This window comes from Austrofundulus limnaeus, unplaced genomic scaffold, assembly GCF_001266775.1.
Source record: "Austrofundulus limnaeus strain Quisiro unplaced genomic scaffold, Austrofundulus_limnaeus-1.0 Scaffold73, whole genome shotgun sequence".
In the NCBI taxonomy this organism is placed as follows: Eukaryota; Metazoa; Chordata; class Actinopteri; order Cyprinodontiformes; family Rivulidae; genus Austrofundulus; species Austrofundulus limnaeus.
Window position 1 is genome coordinate 198,096 of NW_013952475.1, and position 8,640 is coordinate 206,735.

The window sequence follows — 8,640 nt, forward strand, 5'->3', positions numbered from 1 at the left end:
TATATATATATATATATGTTTCAATAAACAACTCGCAGGAAGTTCCTGCGAGTTCCCCTTTGATGTCACTTCCTGTTTCACTTTGATCTAAGTTGGAAAAAAATAGGCCAGTTATGAGACAGAATTGGTAAAATCATGTGTATTATGCCAAGTTTCTTAAGTATAAAGATGTATTCTTTGACTTTTTGTACTGAAGGATATGCATGTGACAGGCACTTTGAGTACATACATTGTACAGTTTTTGATAAACACATGAACACATTTTAGAAAGTATTTGGAGAGAAATAGTTTTGAAGCAGGCAAAATGCATTAAACATGTTTTGAAGAGATTAATTTGCTGATTGCTACTTTTACTGTGAAACTGGTTTCAAAAGTCACATTTAGGTTTTTTTTTTGGAATTTTTCCAGGATAATTGTCTAAGCATAATTATTCTATACATGCAACACATTTACTAATCTAATTTTACCTTTTCCTTTAGTTACATATTTGAGCAAACAAAATTAAACCAAAACCTCTGCTGTAGAAAGTCACTTCTTTTACCAACAGTGGCTAATGTTTTATTAAAGAATCTGCTCCAGACTTGAGTAGCTGCTGATTCCCACATGCACAACCCAGCAGGAGATTCTCCATGTGAGACTTTCTCTCACAGCTCAAAATAATCTGAAGTGGTCCCTGGGCAGAGTCCACAGGAGGGAGAACATGATGCAAAAAAAGTTTCCTGAGGAAATTACAGGGCTCCTACGACTGTACAAGAATACTTGATCAGGAATGTCTTTAAAAGATATGCTTAATTGAGATTGTTTGGGTTGGTATTTAACATACCAGCTGAGGTGGCATGGTTTGTTACATTGTTGTTGGGTAATAACCAGTAAGGTGAAACCACCTGCAGTTCTGAAAAAAATAGGCAGAGGTGATTACAGCACCTATAATTAGACACTGAGTGACAAGACTGACCAGGTTCTAAAATAACTCTCTTCATGTTGTGAACAAAAAATGTAGAGAAAATATATAAAATATCAAATTAGTTGTTAAACTTTTTTAGATCATCCTCCACTATAAGAGGTGGCAAATTTTAAAGGAAACATGTTGTCAACCCTGTAAATTATTCTGCTACACTCTTTGCATATTTATTCCTAATCAGAGCACTATTTTTCATTTACTGAGCCACTGCTATGCATAAGRGTGACTACAGAAAAATACATTCAGACTCAGGCTATTGTAATGAACAAATGGATTCAGCAATGATTTTGAATGAATAAAGAGCACACTATTACATTWAATGCRGGCATTTTAAATCCAGAGAAACAAGAAATAACAGATCAGGATGAAAACAGTGACCGCACCAAGCAGAGTAGAAAAACCGAACAAAATAAGGACTTTGAATATTTACAAGCTACAAATAGTGGTGTCCAGTACCTGATATGACAAATAAGTTAACGATTTGTTTTTGACATGCATCACATGCATGACAAGCTCAGAATCGAATCAGGTAACACGCGCTCATCGAGTAAATCTGAGACTCCCGGGCATAGAGTTGTTTCTATTTATCCAARTTATCTGTATGTGAGAACGAATAATGGGAAGTCCTAACCGACAGGAGCCACCTCATGTCGTGACTGATGCCAGTTTATATTTGCCCGCTGATTGACAGCAATGACATTTCATGGTTGGGAGGCATTCTTTCTGAATGCTTTGTCTCAAGCTTGACCTGCGTCCTTCCCCTTTAAGGTGTTTGAACATGTTTGTTGATTTTTTTTTCTTTCATGTGACTCTTGATGTTGGACATTCTCTCCTTTGTTCGTTTTTTTTTTTTTTTGGAATCCATCTCTGGAAAAGGTTGAAAATGATACGCAGCTCATGGACTGCTCGTCAAAGGACAGCAGTCATTTGAAATGATTCTTGATTTGAGTCCTAGTTAAAACCTTGATACAGCATGGCATGTTGCTTTCTGGCTGACGCCGCTTCCAAAATCATGAATATATTTCTGTAAGTTAGATGGATAGCTGCCATGTCAGTCGCTACCAAAACAACGTTACTGCAGTTTACTTTCTTGCACTCACAAGAAAGTAAACAATTTGGACACCTATTTGTTTTTACGAGGGCTTGTCAATGACTGAATCATATRAAGTAGCCAAAATGCTGAATTTATAACTACAAATGCAGGTTTTTTTTTGACAAAAGCCAGGAATAGAAAGCAGAGCAGGAAATGGTCTCAACTGAGGAAATTCATTAAAAAGCTCATTTTCTGCCTACATTTTAAAAGTATGTAATGACTTCTTTTGTGAGGCAGCTAAATTCTCTCACAGAAATGGCAGAATCACAATCATGGAAGAAATCCTCATCAGTTTAAAGCCATGTTGTGTTTGACCAATCAACACCCGGTATTAAAGGTTTTGGATCAGTTAGTTAAAACTGGTGGATATCTTTTTCCCTTCTACCCACTTACATTAGTTCAATTTGAAGACATAAACTTAGAGAAATTGTATTTCCTGCAAAAATGCAGTGAAAATGCTTAAACACCCAAAACAGTAGGAGGTTCTTTAAGAGACAGAGGCCAATTTCACAGCATTTAGATAGGCTATGATGCAAAGGGAAATTTATTTGAGATATATATACAGCTTTTTCAGAACAGTTGAAGGTAACATGGATACTTGGTTGTGGTTTAGAATTGAACTATAAGCCTGGGAAATACATGGTACCCCACTTAATGCTGAAAGTTCTTTGTTGAAGCTGCTGAAGAAACTGAAAAGGTTCAACAGCAAAACAAAAAAAGTTAAATTTGAACAGTTGACTTTTGTTGAAAGTATGTCAAAAAAGTGGAAAATCAGTCATAGCAGTAAGATACTGAAATTTCACAAAAATAATTTTAGCTAAAAACAGCTCAAATTAGTTAAAATTGGCTTAAAATAATTACAAACACAGCAAACAGCTGAAATTTGTAGGAAATAGCTGGAAAAAGCAGACAAATCTTTGAGCACAAAAACTTTTAAATCAGCAGAAGAATAGAAGAGAAAGCCAGATCGATGGACAAAAAGCTAAAGTCATCAAAATAGAATTGCTAAGGGAAGCTTAAACTAGCACAAATTTTTTAAAAAGAACTGAGCACAAAAGGTAAAAAAGTTCAGTAAAGATTTCTGAACATTTTGAAGGGTTTTGAAGATACTGAAGACAGCTCCATTCATTTTCAATGAGAAGTAAAGAAGCCAAAAAAAGTTAAACATCTCAAAAAATTGCTCAAATACCAAAAGCCGTAACCCTGAATGAAGTTAAACATTTTAATATGTTATGTATGTATGTATGTATGTATGTATGTATGTATGTATGTATGTATGTATGTATGTATGTATGTATGTACAGTATATGAAATGTTGAAATAGGACAAAAAATACGGAACAAGATATGTGCTGAAAAACATAAGGAAGAAAAATGATCTTAATAGTGTGAATGCTTTATTAGCATTCACATTATGGCTGCATTAAAATATATTCCCATCATATATTAGCTCTATCTTCAATTGTATCTCAAAACGAAAAATACTGTTAAAAAATTCCACTGCCATTGCATCACAGAGTTATATGAGGCAACACATGTTTTTGTGCTTAAATTTAATACAAAACATATCTTACACATGCATTTTTTTGTAGCAACTCATCTGAGATTTATACTTGAGACTTCCTGATTAAACATTTATTTTCAATGAGCTTGTCAGACTTTCTGCAAAAGAATCAGAAGATAATTGGACACTGCCAATTATTTTGATGCACGGCACGTTATCAGAAAGGGTTGATTGCGCTTCTGTCCCCCCTGTGAAAAAGTACAAATCAATATCCACACTGCTCTGGTCATTACTGTGTTCTTGACTGACAAGAGAAGTCGGGAACACACGAAGGGAAAGGTTTATGTGGGGTAGTGAGATAATTCCATTTTAGATGTTTAAGTATGAATTTTTTAAAGCATGAAAAAAAAAACATGTATGCTGTCAACACAGAGTGCAGTGACAACAAAGTGACATGTACTTTGTATAGATTTTAAAAAGTTCAGAGCTAATACTCCCAACTGCAGAGATGACACATTTAACTACAGTGAGCGGTGATTTCAAGCCTTCACTCAAAGTCTGCGGATAAATCTCATCAAACAGTCTAATGCCAAAAATAATTAATCAGCTTTTCTGCTCAAATGTAAAAATCTCCCACAGTCTCCAGAGATAAGGCTATTTTCGTCAGAAACTCAGTGCATGTTCGTCGTTGTCAACATATTTRAATTTTAAATACATTAAAACACTTGATGCACACAAAAAAGTGCACCGATGCTAAATTCTGTAAACACTATTGAAATTTGAACTCATGACAGATTCATTCCCATGTGAATAGCATGTACTTCTGATAATATGCATGCTACATCAATGCGGTACAATAAGTTAGTTAAAAAACAATGAGCATTGAAGTGAATTTCAGCTGAGCTGGGTGTTATTCTGTTCTTTTTTTTCATCACATATGTGAGCAGTGCCTGGGTCCTGCAGGAAACCTAATGGAGTGTGTCTTTTTCAGGCTTTGGGAGGCGACTCCCTGCTGGTAATGCAGTGAGAGAAGAGCAGAGGAGCAACCAGACGAGCAAAGACAGCCGCCACCTCACACCGGGTGATGACTGCACTAACTCCATCATGGACTCTAATAACACGGCATCAGGGGCTCTTGGTGCTGAGCTTGCAGACCAATGGTATTGCAAATGCTTTTTTGTGTCCAGAATCGTTTATTTCTTATCGAAAGGACTACAGTGTCAGATTTCCTTGCCCTTTGCAAAGGTCTGTTCAGTTTGAACATTTTTTTYGCCTGAACTTCTTAATAATAGTGTTGCAAATAGTCAGACATCTGTTTCAATGATTTAAATGTATTATTTTAAACTATAATGTTTTATTTGACTGCAATGCAGCAAAACCTCATGTGACCTTGACCTTCAGAAATACGTAAATGTGCAAAAACAGCRTTCAATGTAAACAAAAAAATAATAAAAAATTATTACTGACATTTGGCTTTCAGAAAACAAAAGAGCTTTTCAATAAGGTCAAATGCAAGCTATCAAAGCAGAAAAAAAATGTTTGCATCGTAAATACGCTCTAAAATCTTCACAGGTCAGCCATAGTTAAACCGCTTGCTAATATTTTGTCAAGATCCACTTTTTGTGACCAATACAGCTCCTGAAAGAGCCTTTGTGGTGGGTCAGTAGTCTCCTCAAAGGAATGTTTTGGATTCTGTGGGTTCTAGGGCGGAGCTTCTGTAAAATAAGGCTTGTTCCTGCATATTCCACAGATGCTTGATAAAGCTATCTGAGATGAATGGTGGTTGGATCAACATTTTTGGGCTTGTTTTTGGGTGAAAAACAGTTTTTGAGTTGTTTTTACATCTTTTGTAGCACTGTCTTTGTGAGGAAGCTGCTCCTTTAAAAGGGGACATATACAAAATCCACTTTGGATTTGGAAAATTCCACATTGGACTTATACCAACTATACAGTTTGGTCATTTTCATTCTCCTCTGGCTCTGGGTAAGACTCTGGCTCCATCATAAAAGGCTGGCATGACAAGCCTTCCCTTATTGGCATATTTTTATTAACTTGTAAATAAAACGTTTCTGTGCCACTAGATAGCCGTAACCCCCTCTCTCAAACTAGAACCGTTATGGAAGCTGGCGGGGGACAGCGTGTAAGGCGTTTTATTTGGCTTTAAGGAGACAGCGTCAAAACAAGCTGCTTTGAGACAAGCCTCAGAAAAAAGGGGTGAAAGTGCGACTTGTAAAGTAACCACAAGGAGGAAATTAGACCAAAGAATTGCAGTTCCACTTTATATCGAACCCAAGTGATTTATTAAATGTGAAAAAGAAAGATTTAAAAGCATGATGTGTCAACTTTTACAAATCTTTATTACGACAGGTTTGGCAATTGGATCAGTGTTTAGGTGGGGAAGTCCAAACAACATGAATGTGAATGTCAGGACCCCGAGCTTAGAAAAATTTCAAAGGTTTTAAAGGGTCACTACCATCAACCATTTGTTCAATAACAGCCAAGTCCTGTTGGCTGTTATTGAACCAACGGTCTCCATTTAAATTAGAACAGAGGATAGTCTACAGTTGGAAACAGCTAGACAGTTTGGCAGCAGACTTTTATAACTCTTCTGAAACATTAAATAAATTCCTTCCATGCTGTGGTTGGCCTTGCCTGCACAAAATGTAAGGAATATATTTATAGCTTTAGTCTTACAATCAAGTTTTATGTATGTTCCATCTTTCCAAATGTTTAATTAAAATCAGTTCCCATGTAAAGATTTTTACTTTACAGTTTCTACACATGAGAACTCTCAGTAAAGCAGCATGGTGAGCTACAGCATGATGCCCCCTGGGGGTTTTAACTGTTTGAAATATACAAAAGTACATTATGTGGAAACTTAGAGCCTACAAGACCATTTAACTACCTTCGTAAAGTACAAAGTTGATTTTATGCAGCTGCTTTTGAAGGGCTAAAAGAGACAGAAGAACAAAACCTGTTTGACAAAATTGTGAAAAATGAWTGTGGCTCATCCAACACCGTGTGCAGAAGTTGAAAGTCAACAAGGACCAGAAGAAAGAGGTCAAGGAATCCGTTTGAAAGCGAGCCCGTGTTGTTTCTCACAGGCAGGAAGGAGCGGCCGTCCAGCCACGAGGTGAAGAAGCTCTTGTCTTTCCTCAGAGATGCTGCCTGTTGTTGTTAACAGTTTTTTTCCTTCTTTTTTTTTTTTTTTTGCAGGAAGGGGAGCGTAGTAGTGACTCACACAGACAGTAGTAATTAAAGCCAGCTTTTCAATCTGAAAGAGCAGAAAGATTTAATACGGATGTGTACTTTCTATCAACCCCCATTCCCCTATTCCTCCTTGAGCACACGCAGCCACAGAAAGCATGGACATCTTCTGCAACACGCACTGTTTGTAGCCTTATATACTGATACATGTGCACAAGATGAAAGCATCAGAAAATCTCCATAATGAATTGAACAACTAGGACACTGCTCATTAGAGATGCATTTGTGTACGTGAGGAACAGGCGATTTATTATTTTCAGTCACACAGATTCTGGTGCAAGTCGTTGGAATCAGAGAGATATTTTAATATGTCTTCAGCCCAGAAAATCTGTTTAGCAGTTAGTCAGGATGGGAGCACACCCGAATGAATTCACATTTGCTTTAAATGGCTCCTCCTGTCTTAATACTGTTTTTTTTCCAGTGCTGTGGCATGCAAAGATAAAAACACATTTCGAATGTGTTAGTTCAAGGCTGAGAGTTACTTTGCAGTGCATTAGAACAGTAAAGACAAAGGCAAAAATGATGAATCAGATTAAACGTTTGGTTTGTTTGGATTCCATTCTAATTTATGTCAAGAATTATATTTGTTCATGTCAGCTGCAAACAAATAAAAAGGGGCTAGCAGAGAGTCTAAACAAATATGCGAGCAAATCGAGCAGTTCAACCACACTCCACAAATCTCTTTTAACTCAGTTTTCCCTTTCTTTGCTACCACCTTCCAGCTGCTCAACTCCGAACCGTTGCATTTCGAAAATTACACTGTAGCCTGGCTGCCTATGGATTCAATTAATCAACACTTCCTGGAGTTTAGGGCACAGTTAACCAGCTCCTTTGTGCTCACAAGCACTTGTTGCTTTTGTCATCAGTACGCCTCACTTCCTCTTCACAAGGAGAGGAGCGACCAAGACAACAGAGAGCTCCCAGGCCTTGTCAAACACACARAGTCATGTTAAGTGTTGTTTCTTTTCTCCCCTCTGAACAGTATTAAAGTCTTTTTAACAAACCTCCCAAGCCTTTTTTGTCCATTTCTTTCACAACTGTCACAATCCTTCTTCTGTAATTATGAATGTGTTATTTTTTTCCACTCGAGTTTGAAAGATGACTTTATTAGAAATGTGACTCGGTCCTCTTTTTTTAAAGCTGGATGAACCGAATCAGATCTAAATTCATTTCAACTTAAATGTATCCCCCAGTAAAACACCTGCTCTTGAAGCCRAGCTTAGATAAAGTGGCAAAGTCAGAGAAATTCGAATAAAGTTTGATTTTATTGTTCATGGAGGGTTGCAGAATATTCTCCTGACTTGTGTAGAGTTTGCATGTTGTATCTGTGCATATGTGGGTTTTCTACTCAGCTTTTCATTCATAAACTAAAAACCTGCATTACTTCACCTAGATATTTTTACATATAAGGGGTGCAACAATACAGAAAATTCACGATTCGGTTCGGTTCGATACTTTAGTCTCACGGTTTGATATTTTTTTGATACAAAAAAAGAAAAATGTCCATGCCCCTTTTAACTTGTAATTTATTAAAATTAATTATGGACATTTGTTTAACCTCTAAAGTACAGTTTTTAAATTAAATGTTGCTGAAACAGCAAGTTTCTCAGTGGATCTGCACTCAAATACAGCCTAGGTGGAGTAGTCGAACACAGATCCWCTGATCCWTTAACACAGAGCWTCTTCAGAAGACAAGTTGATAAAGTAAATTTTAAAAATCTGAATTGTTCGATACAAKTGTGTATTGAACCTAAAGYACYGTATTGAAGGGTTCGATACGGGTACATGTATTGTTGCACCCCTATTACATATCCAT

The 8,640-nt window shown here is 36.7% G+C and overlaps 1 long non-coding RNA gene across 2 annotated transcripts in view; it reads left to right on the top strand.

Moving 5' to 3' along the window:
- The window catches only part of LOC106519200 (uncharacterized), a 22,352-nt gene extending 14,524 nt beyond the window's left edge, over window positions 1–7,828 (top strand). For both annotated transcript variants that reach the window (XR_001310417.1, XR_001310418.1), the window contains exon 2: window positions 4,549–7,828. This is a non-coding gene — a long non-coding RNA (uncharacterized LOC106519200). The remainder of the gene's footprint in view (window positions 1–4,548) is intronic.
- The last annotated feature ends 812 nt before the right edge of the window (window positions 7,829–8,640 follow it).